Source organism: Cetorhinus maximus, chromosome 26 (genome assembly GCF_964194155.1).
Source record: "Cetorhinus maximus chromosome 26, sCetMax3.hap1.1, whole genome shotgun sequence".
NCBI lineage: Eukaryota > Metazoa > Chordata > Chondrichthyes > Lamniformes > Cetorhinidae > Cetorhinus > Cetorhinus maximus.
In genome coordinates, this window is record NC_135904.1 from 29,095,524 (window position 1) to 29,109,991 (window position 14,468).

The 14,468-nt window shown below is 46.6% G+C and overlaps 1 protein-coding gene across 3 annotated transcripts in view; it reads right to left on the reverse strand.

Moving 5' to 3' along the window:
* Nucleotides 1-14,468, reverse strand: part of sema4ba (sema domain, immunoglobulin domain (Ig), transmembrane domain (TM) and short cytoplasmic domain, (semaphorin) 4Ba) — a 382,578-nt gene that overhangs the window by 156,116 nt on the left and 211,994 nt on the right. The window lies entirely within an intron of this gene.

Genomic DNA, 14,468 nt, shown 5'->3' on the forward strand with positions numbered 1-14,468 from the left:
CAAAGAGATTTGAAAAGCACCTCAGAGGGTATCCGAGGAACTGAAGCTTGAGTGTAAACATGGCAAAGCCATGTGACATTTCTGCCAATTTACCATTCAACAAATTTAACATTGATTTCTGAATTATTCCCAAGATGTTTAAAATGCCTGACAGTTCATTTTGCCTTTATTCTCCCTAATTTCATACCCCATTCATCTTTGCCAGTAGTCTCCAGTGCAGTACTTTGTCGAAGGCTCGTTGAAAATCCATGTCCACCAAAGGCAGAATTTTTGCCCGTTGGTGGTGGATGGATGTGAAAATATGAGCCGCTGACCATGGTGCTGGCTTGCCAGAACCATCCCGCCCCAACTTCTTCCCAGAGGTGGAATCGGGGTAAGCATCCAACTGAGGTGAGCTAATAGCCAATTAACAGAAGCAGATTGGAATGTTCCAGTTGACTCTCCGAGGCGTCGGAGACCAGGCCAGCAGCCGGGAGGTGGTCTCCCGGTAACAGACCAAGGGCCGGCACTCCAGGCAGAATTTCAGGCCCTTGCTGCCTGCCTGGCCAGAGATGTGACCTCACGTAACCCTGTGGAGGGGCTTCCCTCCATACTGGTAGCTGTTGTCTTTTATTAATTTAGAAGTTTTACAAGATGCATGGGTGTCGTTGTCTTGAGCACCTGAAATGGCATTCTGCTGCTTCTTCAGTGCTGGAGAGCCTCCTATTGGCCCTCCAGCTTCGAAAGCCCACCCACTGTTCTTATTGGATGGCGAGTGTGCCCCCTGGCCTCTAATTGACCAACTCGGGGAAAATCACTGCCGGGTGACTGCCACGGGTCCTCACACAGTGCGGGGTCGGGACCTCCGTTTGACCTCAATATCGGGGTCATGACCCTTAACCCAAAATCCTGCCCTAAGAGCTTGAATTTCCACTTGTTCTTCCTGATCTGTTGCTACGTCTTGGCCCTGATGAGTGACTTGCCTCCCTTTGGGTGAGAGTGTGCTTTTAGTATTGAGCAAACAAAACCTCTACACATCTGGATTTCTCATTCAGTTTAACGATGTTTAAATAGGAGCCAGCATTGTGGTTAATTCTTAAACCCGACAGAGTAAAAAAAAAATGAAAACATCACCACAATATTTAACAACTTCAGCTTTTTTTAAAATTTAGAGCTGTATTCTCAATATCTCTGGTTATTGGTTATTATTCCAAGACAAAAACATATTTGTGAGGTTTGAGTCTGAAGCACAGTTTTCAAAGTTAACATGTTGTTATCCAGTCCCAGCTTGGCTCAATGTTTGCACCATCACACCTCGAATGTGGATTGACGTTGAGCGAATAATATTGGCTGACATGTGAGTGCAGTACTGAGGGAGTGCTGCACTGTCGCAAGGGCTGCTCTTCAGATGAGATGCAGGCCGGAATCTTCCAGCCCCGCCTGCCGGCAGGGTCTTCCGGTCCCGCCGATGTGCACGGAGATTTCAATGGTTCACCGACGACCGCCTCGCGGAAGCCCACCGAGGAAAGGCTGGGAGATTCGAGCCGTTAAAACTATTCCGGCCCACCCCTTGCATTGATTCAAATTTAATGGTAAAGTTCCCCATGGCACTGTTCAAAGTTACTCGAAGGGAGCTTTCCTGATCATAATTCAACTGAGGCTAACAAAAAAAAAGTAATTTAAATGGTAATTTATCTCAAAGATTTTGGTGGGATTTTTCTGGAAGTGGAACAGTTGCTATATTTACCCATCAAATAGTGACTACACAAACTGTAGAAATATAAGTTTGTTCTTTCTTATTCCGCGGCTATATGACATATAGGAAGGTCAGACAGCGCCGTCCAATCAGTGGCTTAAGTGCTGAGGGACGAAGGTCTGTGATCAGGCTACTCATTGTCTCAGCACCTTGGCAGAAATTACAGCAAAACAGATAACAAAACAAACATGCGGGCAAACACGCAGACATGTACAAGCACTCACATACTTGAGCAAACATGCACACAATAACACACACACACAAAAACACTCTAACAGTGCTATCAAGCGGCACTCACTCAGCAATAACCTGCTCACTGACGCCCAGTTTGGGTTCCGCCAGGGCCACTCAGCTCCTGACCTCATTACAGCCTTGGTTCAAACATGGACAAAAGAGCTGAACTCCCGAGGTGAGGTGAGGGTGACTGTCCTTGATATCAATTTGACCGTGCGTGGAGGTAAATGCTGCCCGAGACAGGGACACCCACATCCCACGAAAGAATAAGAAAAACTCAAGAAGCTTGATCATCCAGGAACAAGCAGCCTGCTTGATTGGCACCCATCCACAAACTTAAACATTCACTCCCACTACCACTGATGGACAGTGGCAGCAGTGTGCATCATCTACAAGATGCATTGCAGCAACTCACCAAGGCTCCTTCAACAGCACCTTCCAAACCTCTGATCTCTTATCACCTAGAAGGACAAGGGCAGCAGATACATGGGTACGCTTCCACCTGCAAGTTCCCCTCCAAACCACACTAAACCGTCCTGACTTGGTACTTTATCGTCATTCCTTCACTGTCGCTGGGTCGAAATCCTGGAACTCCCTCCCTATCAGCGCTGTGGGTGTACCTACGCCATAGGGACTGCAGTGGTTCAAGAAGAGGGCTCACCACCGCCTTCTCAAGGGCAATTAGGAGTGGGCAACAAATACTAGCCTAACCAGCGAACCACATCCCACAAATATATTTTTAAAATCTGTTAGCTTTCCCCATCCTATTGTGTGGTTATTTTCTTTGATGCAAAGGAAAATCGGGCAGGTTGCACGAGAATCAGCTAGTCACAGCCCTCATGCCCGGAGTGAAAATTACAGCCCTGCCTTTAACAAAATTCCAAGATATTACTCAAACGGAGCAGAGCTTTAGACTTGAAAAGCCCAGATTTCTGTACAATTAAGGACAGTGGGGGGATGGGGGCAGCTGTAGCCTTTAGTCCCAGTGGTTTGTTAACTGTTTGTTTTTATTTCCAATCAAAAAAAATTCCTTTAACGTTTGCAATAGAATTCTGATGAAACCTGTCTGTGTTTTCAAAAGAAGGTGATGTTGTTATTCCGAGGCATTCTTTTATTTTTCTTTTAACGATGTATTTTTTTTGTAGATTTTATTGAAAGGCCAAAATGGAGTGATTTTTGCTGCAGATCCTTTTTGCGAAGTTGGGCTTCATTCGTGGGAATGTTTGAAAGTTCCCCTGTTTGCTTGACTGGAAAACGCGCTCATCTTCTGGGGAAAAAAAAATTGCCGCGGATCGGATGGCCCGAGGGCTTCCCCCAGCAGCACAGATCGTGAGCGCGTGTTTTGGAATGATGCACGGTGATTAGATCGTTCTGTTTGCTTCCTATCAAATCTAATAAGCGCAAAAGAAAAATGGTTTCTTAAATCATCGGATTCAAAGTGGTAAGGTACGCCAAAAAAGCATGGAAACAGAGCAGCCTAAAGCCTCCTCCTCCTCCTCCTCCCACCGAGCGAATGACCCAGGAACGGAAGAGACAAGAATAGCAACGAATGAAAAGAGAAACGGGCAGGCAGTGCTTTTCGTGGGCTTGCGGCAAAACGGCTGGAAGGAGAGGCGAGCAATTGGTTAACAGGGGCCACAAGGGAAAATGGAGTTTCCCTATCCAACAAACGGATTGCGCGAGAAACAAGAAGAGCAGCGGGTAGCGAGTGACATTCCCGATTTTGCTAAGACCGCGGGCGGGGATTTCTGACCCCGCCCACCACCGGGATCGTCCGGTCCCGCCGAAAGTCGATGGACTTTTGGCCGGGCCACCGAATCTCTTGCGGCGGGTCCCACCACGGCGGGGCTGGTAAATCCCGGCCTACATTTTGGACGTTCGCAATTCGTAAGAATTTTGTTCTGTCATGGTAAGTGTAAACAATATATATGTGCTGAATTTTTTTTCCTTTTTAAAAATCCTGCTGCCTCTTTTGGTTGGGAAAACATGGGAGGCCATCAAGGCGAGCTGGTATATTAATGTTGCTTTAACACCTCGCCAGCAGCTGAGTAGCTTCTTAGTAAGTAATGGAATGTTTGATAAATCAGTTGTCGGCTGCGTAACGCTCGTTCAGAACAAGAGTGCAACAAAGCCTTGTGGATGGTAAGAATTCCAGTAGGACCACAAAACATGTTGGACTGTAATAATTCACAGGAGGAATAGAAAAGGAATTCGGTTAAATAACAAGAGTACTTGAAGTTATGGCACCTTTCATGTTGGAATAATTCAAAGCACTTCACACCATGAATTACTTTTGAAGTACCCGTGTCTGCGATGCAGGAGAGTGCGGCGGCCATTTTGTACCTGACAGGTCCCATAAATCAACCTTGAGATGAATGGGCGGTCGAATTATTTTTTAGTGCACGCTGGCTGAGGGAGAAAGTTGGCCAGGGTGCTGAAAAAAAAAACTCACTACTCCTTCCATAAATTGTGCCAAGGGATCCTCAAGGGCCACCTGAACCTGCAGAAAGGTATCTAAAGAACCACGCCATTGTGATGCAGCAGTCCTATGGCGATAGTTCCAGTGCTTCTGACCCAGAGGCAAGAGTGATACCAGCTGAGCCAATGCAGATACTATAGGGCCAATGCTCAGGCTCACACTGCCTGACTCTCCATTCCCTGTGAAGTGAGACGAGGGATAGAACATCATTTCTTCACTTTAATGTGCAGCGTGTGGAGGAAGTCAGGGAGTCAAGGCCTAGCCCGGGGGGTTTTCGCTACTGAGCTGGGTAGCTCGAGCCTGGAAATTTCCCAGCTCGCTACACCCGCCTCAGAGAAAAAGCTCATGAATGTTGAGATATTTGCTACAGTGGGTGGGGCGGTGGGTGGGGGGATGGTGGTGGTGGTGTGGAGGAAATACAGTTGGGCCTATTGACCTCAGAAGCAGATCCGAGGCAGCCAGGGGAGCAGCTGAGTGCCGAGGTGGGCTGGTTAAAAGGCCTGCCTCAGTTCTCTGGGGCTTTGTCTCAGCTGTGTTCGAAGGTTTCAGGCACTCCAGCTCTCACACCCGTCACACCCCATCCACCCCCCCTTCATGGCCCCTTATACCCCCATTTCAACTCATGTGACCCACACCCCATGACCCCTTATACGTCATGCGAACTTACCCAGTATCCACCTTGGGCAGACCTCAGGAGGCATGTGGAGATGAAATAAGACAAAGTTCTAAAAATCTACTACACATTTCACTATACAGACTTGATAGTGAAAAAAAATCCCATTCATGAAAGTCCATTCAAAGCTTTGTTAAATCTCAAATACTTGATTTCTTATAAAAGCAAACAAGCTTCTATTCATAGCCCATATAAAAGATGATTTAATAGCCTCTTTAAGCTGTCAAACTGTGAATCCAGAACCCACCTGCTGAGTAAATGATAGCTTTTGAAAATCAGCCAAGAATTCTTAAAGAGCCCTTAAATGTCAACAAACAGCTAATGAACGGAGGGTTTTTTTAAAACCTCTCACTGACCTGCAGCCTGTTTTCTTTCATTTTTTAAAGGCTCGGGGTTTAAATAACTTCAGATCATGGAAGTTACACAGGCCTTATCCACCCCTCAAGAGCCTTTATGTTTACTCCCTAAATTTGCAACTCCCATATTGTGGGTTAAGTACCCTGCAGCAGCCAAAATGGAGTCTGTTTGAACTCAGCACTGAGTTCAAATGGCCCCGCTGAGTTTGGGTTTCCCTCATGTGTGAATCATGCCCTTCTCCCTTTCCACTATCGGCAAATGGGTCGTGGGGGTGAGGCTTCCACATCCGGGCCCTGCCCGCAAATTCTGGAAACTCCGCAAAAGTCTCCACAACTTCATAAGAATCGGGCCCAAGAGCAGTCTCCAAGTGAAGCTGGGTTAAAGTTCAGGGGAAATGGTGGCGTAGTGGCAATGGCATGGGGCTCATAATCCAGAGGCTCAGGCTAATCCTTTGGTGGCATGAGTTCAAATCCCACCAAGGCAGCTGGTGGAATTTAAATTCAATTAATTAATAAATAAAAACCTGGTCACTATTCCTAAGGCTATTATTGACTGTCATAGAAACCCATCTGGTTCACTAGTGCCCTTCAGGTAAGAAAATCTGCCATCCTTAACCGTTCTGGCCTACACACGACTGCGGACCCACAACAGTGTGGTTAACTCTTAGTTCCCCTCTGAAATGCCCCAGCAACGCCCACTCACTTGTAGCAGTTAGGGATGGACAACAAAGGTTATCCTTGTCAGCAAGGCCCACATCCCATGAAAGAATAAAAAGAGTGGATAAATGGGTTAGTACACACGGGCGTAATCTAATCCTCATTTTAAAGGGCCTAGTTTTTGTATATTTCCATCGTAAATTTCTATGTCCACATTTAAAATGGAAACTGACGATGTGAACTTTCCAAAAATTCATGGCCTCATCAGTTATGGCATTGTGTCAGCTTCACTCAGGGGAGATGTAACTATAATTCTATCATAATTTCATTCGTATAATTGGCATAAAGGAAGATTTTTATTATATAACGAGGATAACTAGAGAAAATCCCCCAAAGTTATTAACGTTGAGAATACAGGAAACAGTAGAACTTGAAAAGGGCAAAACTATCAAAATGAGGGTTGAGGTCCCAGGATGTGGGACGCGGACACTCTCCTCGAATGAGGGACACGGACCTTCTCCCAGAATGAGGGACATGGACCTTCTCCTCGAATGAGGGACACGGACCTTCTCCCAGAATGAGGGACATGGACCTGGTCCCAGAATGAGGGACATGGACCTGATCCCAGAATGAGATGCATGGACCTGGTCCCATAATGAGGTATGCAGACCTGCTCCCTGAATGAGGTATGCGGACCTGGTCCTAAAATGAGGGACAATGACCTGCTCTCAGAATGAGGTCACAGTCAACTAAACAAGTTTATAAAAAAGATGCAGTTTGTTTTATATCATCAACATGTTTTAGCTACAAACACTTCAGAGTATCAGGTTTAGTTTTCGTTTTCTATGTTTGCAAGTTATTCTCCAGCAGTTCTATCACATTCATTGTTGTGTTACTTTATGTTTTACTTTCAATAAACAAATTAAACCATTGGTTAACAACATTACACTGGACTACAAGGTTCATAATGGGTTTTACCCCCTGATTTTAATTGCTCCAGTACTGCTGGCCATGTCTTCAGCTGTGGAATTCCCTCCCTTCAGCTCTCCACCTCTCTTCACTTTCCTCCTTTAAGACACTCCTTAAAACCAACATCTTTGACCAATTTTTAGGTCATCTGCCCTAATGACTACCTATGTGGCTTGACATCAAATGTTGCTTTATAAGACTCCTGTGAAACACTTTGGGAGGTTTTATTATATTAGAGAGGTTATCCATGGTCCTTTCTATAAAGCTAAGGCAGCCCCTGGCTGTTGCAAAAGGGCAGCAAAAAAGCAGTTCTGCAAAGCTCTCCACTCTGGTTGATCCCAGTTGATCTCCATAGTTCATTACAGCGGTCACAATTGCTTTAACACTGTAACAAATTCCTAAGCTATGTTAAATAGTATGGCTTGGATTTTCCATGCCCACCAGCATCAGGCGTGTTCAGTGGCGTGAGCGGACAATATGGCGTGATCGGTGTCATGACAGTGTGAAACCAGTTTGCAATAGACCGCTCAGCCTGCTGATGGCGGGCTGCTTTTCCCGCCATTGGACGTTGGGAACCTCATCGTAATACATCAGCATATGATGTAGGATAGATGCAGGAAAGATGTTCCCGATGGTGGGGGAGTCCAGAACTAGGGGTCACAGTCTGAGGATACGGGGTAGACCATTTAGGACTGAGATGAGGAGAAGTTTCTTCACCCAGAGAGTGGTGAGCCTGTGGAATTCATTACCACAGAGAGTGGTTGAGGCCAAAACATTGTATGTTTTCAAGAAGGAGTTAGATATAGCTCTTGGGGCGAAAGGGATCAAAGGATATGGGGAGAAAGTGGGAGCAGGCTATTGAGTTGGATAATCAGCCATGATCACAATGAATGGTGGAGCAGGCTCGAAGGGCCGAATGGCCTACTCCTGCTCCTAGTTTCTATATCATTATAAGGCCAGCCCACTGCACTCATCCCCCTTTGCTCCATCCATGTTGGTGAGAAACATGCCGACGTGTTTGACAACAGCATATAAGAGACATGCACCTGGCGGCTGCACTTCACTCAGGATTTGTTTGCCAACCTTGCTTCGGTCAGCACTCGCAGTCATCAGCGCCAGGCTTCACAGACAGCACCGCATCACTTTTAGGGGGCTCACAGTTGGGTCTCTATCTACCGGACCAGCCTTATATATGGGTGGCTTTTCAATGGCTGCAGGGCAAGGTCTTGCTTGAGGAAGAGGGGAAGAAGTGGCCTCAAGCAAGGGTAGAGGCTGCAGGACGAGAGCTGTACTGGGGAAGGAAGGTATCCCAAGGGATAGGGGGGCACATGCTGATCTGTGCAAGTGGCCTCAAGATGCTAAGGGCTGAGGAGGCAGTCTCCAGAGGAGATGAGACCAGATGGAGATGTGAGGGTGTGTGTGTGAGAATGGGAGGTGATGTCCCTTGAGCTGGCAGTGAGTGAGATGCCAGTGAATGTGTGATGGGCTTGTGAGTGTGTGAGCTTAGAGTGATGAGATGGTTGCCATACCCTGGCTGCAAGGTTAAGATCATTCATCCTCTATCTGCATTGGATGGCCAAGCTCTTCTGTGCAGCATTGGCACTGACCACCACTGCCATCGCCTACCAAGCCGAGGGGTAATGTGGCTGCCCCTCCTGCGGCCAGGGCTGGGGTACAGGACATCACAGCGGACCTCCACGACGTCCAAAAGGCACTCGAGGGCTGCAGTCTTTTTGCCTTTTAGGGCCATGTCTTCTTTGCTGCGGTCCTGGGATAGAAGCACTGAGTGTGGTGGTACTTTAAATATGACGTCCAGCGTGATGAAGCGGCGAGGTGATGGTGTGGCGGGAGAATGAAAGCCCGCCCGCCATGGACACAGCGTGTTTTCCGGAAATGCATAAGTAATGCGGCTGGTTTGGAACGATACAGTGTGAAAACCCGCCATTGCGGCCCACAGGTAAAAGGTCATTTTACCCGCTCGCTACAACACTTAGTGCAAATCAAGGATGCTTCCACCCTGTAACTTTTTGCAAAAAGCCTGGAGATTGCTACAATTTATATACGTGATTATATTCCTAACTAGCATTTATACGTTTGTGGTCAAATTAGTATCTTTATTGCATCAGCACTTCTTCAATTCAGGATTTCACCCAGGACTTTAACAGAATCAAAATTTCTCACTTTAGAAAAAAGCTTCATAAAGTTGTCCACGTGTCAAAATAGGCCTAAGAATACAAGTACAAATTTTGTCAATTTTGCCTTGTAACTTGTTTATAGTCATAGGATTTGAAAGTCTAATTGGGAACTGTGTACTCCTGAGCTGAAAATGCAGCTTTCCATCTGATGGGCTCAGCATTATTAGAGGAATAAACACACTATTTCCTTGAAAGTTACCAGCTATAATTTCAGCATCACCATTGAAGAAAACATCTTCCTAACCACTCATCTTGTTCCACGACAAAGTCCTTGTTTAGGATTCAAGTTTCGTAGCGACACCAAAACTGCTCGTTTATTGAGCCTAAGGGCAGAATTGCCCCAGGTTTGCACTAAGTGCGGCAGCGGGCGAGAAAAAGGACGTTTTACCCGCTGGCCGCAATGGCGGGTTTTCGCGCCATATCATCCCAATCCTGCCTCATTAATCATGCGTTCCCAGGAGATACGCCGTTTTTCTGGCAGGCAGCCTCCGATTCACCTGCCACACCATCACCATGGCACTTCCTCATGCCGGGCGCCATATTTAAAGTGCAGCCCGCGCGCACACCTCAGCGTTTCCAGCCCAGGACTGCTGCACAGAAGATATGGCCCCGAAAGGCAAGGAGACTGCGGCCCCCTGATTCAGTGACGCCTCCCTGGGATGCCTTCTGGACACTGTTGGAGCCCACCGCGATGTCCTCTACCCCTGCTCTGGCCACAGGAGGCCCATCAGTGTCACCACTCCAGCTTGGCAGGCAGTGGCAGAGGTGGTCAGTGCCAACGCTGCACAGAATCCAGTGCAGAAAGAGGATGAATGATCTCATCCATATTGCCAGGGTAAGGCAAACATCTCATCACTCTAGACTCACACACACAAGCCCATCACACATCTCACTCACTGCAAGCTCAAGGGACATCACCACCACTCTCTCACACACACCCTCACATGTCCATCTGGCCTCTGCAGACTGCCTCCTCAGCCCTCACCCTCTTAAGGCCACATGTACAGATCAACATGTGCCTCCATTTACACCCTGGGATACCCCCCTTCCCCAGTAGAGCCCTTGCCCTGCAGCCTCTTCCATTGCCTATGGCCACTTTCCCCCTTCCCCTAGCAAGCCCTAGCCCTGCAGCCGTTGAAAAGCCCCCCCTGCATTACAGCGGGTCTGGTAGGTAGAGACCTGCCTGTGAGACCCCCTAAAAGTGATGTGGTGTTGCCTGCGAAGCCTGGCGCTGATGACCCTGAGTGCTGCCCGAAGCAAGGTGGGCAAACAAACCTCGAAGTCCCGAGTCACGTGCAGCCCATCAGGTGCACGTCACTTATGTTCAGTGGTGAAACACATCAGCGTGATGCCGCATGATCCAATGCGGGCAGATGATCCCAGCGAGCAGAGCTTATAACGATATGTAGGTATATTATACTGAGGTTCCCAATGTGAGACGACGGGAAACGCAGCCCGCCATTGACGGGCGGAACGGACGATTGCAAACTGGTTTCACGACGTTGTGAAACCGATTTTTGGCCTTCTCGCCATATTGTCCGCTCCTGCCCGCTATGATGCCTGACACAAACGGGCACGGAAAATTCCGCCCTAAGTTCGAATGATGGCAGGCCCATTGGAGGCAGGCTGTGTTGAAAATGGAGAGGGCAGAGACTGTTATCATCTTCTTCGTACTAATGCCGATGCATTCTTTTAATTCACTAAACAGCTTTTCCAAGACTTTGTCATTCAAATCTAATGAACCTTCATTTTTAGCAAAAAAAATAGCTTTCAAATGATAAGTGGCCTCCAGTAGTTGTCCTTGCTATTTTACCACACCTATCCAATTCAATCACCTCATCCGCCCCTCCAATGGCTTGCCCACTCCATCCTTCTGATGCCATTCCTCTTTTGCTATCCCAATTCCATTTCTCCCAAGCCATCCCGATCTCACCCATGAATCCCAATCCGTCCCTCACAGAAACAATCCCTCCAGTCAGGGTAACTTTGTCATCGGGCTCCCCTTACCTTCCACTGTTTCTTTTTCTCCACCCACACCACCCACCCCACCACACCCCTCCCACCCGATCCCATCCCACAGGCACCCCCAACTGGGCAGCTACCTGTAGTACATGCTGCAGTCCTCCATATGCCTCCAGTGTGCCAGGCGCCGCCCACCAAATAATCGCACCTACAGACCAAACAAGCAAAACAGTCCTCACAGACAAAAAACTGAGTATTATTATTGTGCATCGCTCTGCATTTTTTGGTCAGTAGCATTTTAGTTCCAGTGGTAACTCATTTGTAATAAATCAGATTACCAAAGTTGTTAAAAAGTTGTTGATGGATAGGTCTTGCTCGTGTTTAATGAAGGCAATAGACCAAACAATATTGGAATTACTCCTCGGAATTGTATTCTGTGGATTAACTTTACTCCAGTGATTTTGTTTTTACATTCTAATAGTTGGATGCATTTCAACCTGTCAAAACCTCACAATACGCTATTTGTCATGACCGGCCAAGTGAAAACCATCAGTTCAAAGTTTCAAATGGCATGATAAAAATCATGCATGGGCCTGAGCAGAGCAGTTAACAAAATCAGCAGCAATTATTGCCATCTGAAACGGGAAGCCAAAACGCTAGGAGTTTGTTCTGCTTTCCCTGAATGAACAGAAAGGGAACAAAAGCGGCCGAGGTGATTAAAGCGCCAACATTTGCAAACCTGCCGCACTTGGCTGCTTTAACTTTCGCGACTCTGTTCCCCGCAAGTTACGGCTGTTTTCAGAATCCTTCCCGTTCACAGAGCTGCCTCGCGGTCAGGGTTCACTTGTAATCTAAATCGCCCCCATCTCATCCCGGAATAATTCTGTGCAAGCCTACTCCTGGTTAGTCAGCAATTAGGCCTTTGAAAACAAAACTCGGTGACTTGATTACTGCCTGTAAAAAAATTTAGCTGCGGTGAAATGAGGTTTTACAATTTCAGAAGAATAAGGTCCTTTGTTATTGTGATGGTCAAAGGGCAATTTTCAATTTGTTATTGTTTGTCTTCCACGGGTTTTATTCCTTCAAAGGAAATGCTGATTTATTTGACTTTGTTGCTCTCCAATACTAACTGTGCACTGGAAGCAGTGCAGTAAGGAAAATTTGTAATTTCTACAAAAGGTCTGTGGAATCTGTAATTGTTTGTATGAATGTTTTACAAGGATTTTTAAGAGCTGGCATCAATTGCAAAGGGATAAATTGTTATTTTCATGAATAAGAAGAAATGCTGATCCATCTGATCTGGCGACCCTTGACTTGGAAGGGGTACCAACAGGAAGAAAGTTAAGATCAGAAGCCATGTGGCTAGCAGACACAAAGGAGAGCTGGAGGCAGAAGGTGATCAGCACGCAGATGCAGACACAAAGAAGTGCTGCAGCAGGGCACACTTAGCAAACACCTTATGTGTTTAGGAGCAAGCTGGGGTCTCCACAAAAAGGTTGGTTTTCTGTTTGGCAGTAAGAAGAAAAATAGAATTCCAGAAGCTCTTGGTGAAGTGATGTACAACCGAACAAAAGGGCCTGAGTCCTAAAAATGGTGTGGGTGGCTCAGACATGCGAAAGAGCTGACAGTTTGTATCAGAGGACCAGATTGTCAACTGTGTCATGGGCAGAATGCATGTACTCTCCTACTGCCAATGATCAGTATGTTTTGGATAGAAAGAGGTATGCCTTTTTATACCCCGTTTGAGTGAATATCCCAACTGCATAATTCAGCCACAAGCTTTTGTGAGTTTAAAAATAATAACACTCAGACACAGACACACATACACACAGATTAGGTACATATAAAGGTCATGCACTTTTACAGATTACTGCTCTCTCAGTCTCTAGTCTCCTGCATGGCAGGCCCACACAGAAACATAGAAACTAGCATCAGGAGTAGGCCAGTCAGACCTTCGAGCCTGCTCCGCCATTCAATATGATCATGGCTGATCCTCTATCTCAACGCCATATTCCTGCTTTCTCTCCATACCCCTTGATGCCGCTAATATCCAAATATTTATCAATTTCTTTCTTGAATATACTCAGTGACCTGGCCTCCACAGCCTTTTGTGGTAGAGAATTCTACATGCTGACCACCCTCTGAGTGAAGAAATTTTTTCCTCATCTCAGTCCTAAAAGGCCTGCCCCATATCCTGAGACTGTGGCCCCTGGTTCTAGACTCCCCAACCAGGGGAAACATCCTCCCCGCATCCAGCCTGTCTAGCCCTGTTAGATTTTTATACATTTTAATCAGATCCCCACTCATTCTTCTAAACTCCAGTGAATACAGGTCCAATCGAACCAATCGCTCCTCATACGACAGTCCTGCCCTCCCCAGTATCAGTCTAGTGAACCTTCGCTGCACTTCCACTATGGCAAATATATCCTTTCTTAGGTAGGGAGACCAAAACTGCACGCAGTACTCCAGCTGTGGTCTCACCAAGGTCCTGTATAACTGCAGTAAGACATCCCTTCTTCTGAACTCAAATCCTCTCGCAATGAAGGCCAACATACCATTTGCCTTCCTAATTGCTTAATGCACCTGCCTGTTTACTTTCATTGACTGGTGTACAAGGACACCCAGATCCCTTTGTACATCCACATTTCCCAATATATTGGGGAGGCGGTGGCATTGGGGTATTGTCACTGGACTAGTATTCCAGAGACCTGGGGTAGTGCTCCAGGGACCAGGGTTCGAATCCCACCACAGCAGATGGTGAAATTTGAATTCAATAAAAATCTGAAATTAAAAGTCTAATGATGATCATGAGACCATTGTTGATTGTAATAAAAACCTGTCTGGTTCACTAATGTCCTTTAAGGAAAGAAATCTACTGGCTTACATGTGACTCCAGGCCCACAGAAATGTGGTTGACTCTTAAAAATGCCCTCTGTACAAGGGCAATTAGGGATGGGCAATAAATGCTGGCCTAGCCAGCGATGCTCACATCCCACAAATGAATTTAAAAAAACACCATTTAAATAATACTTTGCCTTTCTGTTTTTCATACCGAAGCGTATAACTTCACATTTATCCACGTTATCCTGCATCTGCCATGTGTTTGCCCACACACACAACTTGTCTAAACCGCCCTGAAGCCTCCTTGCATCTTCCTCACAACTCACAACCCCGCCCAGTTTTGTGTCGTCAGCAAACTTGGAAATAT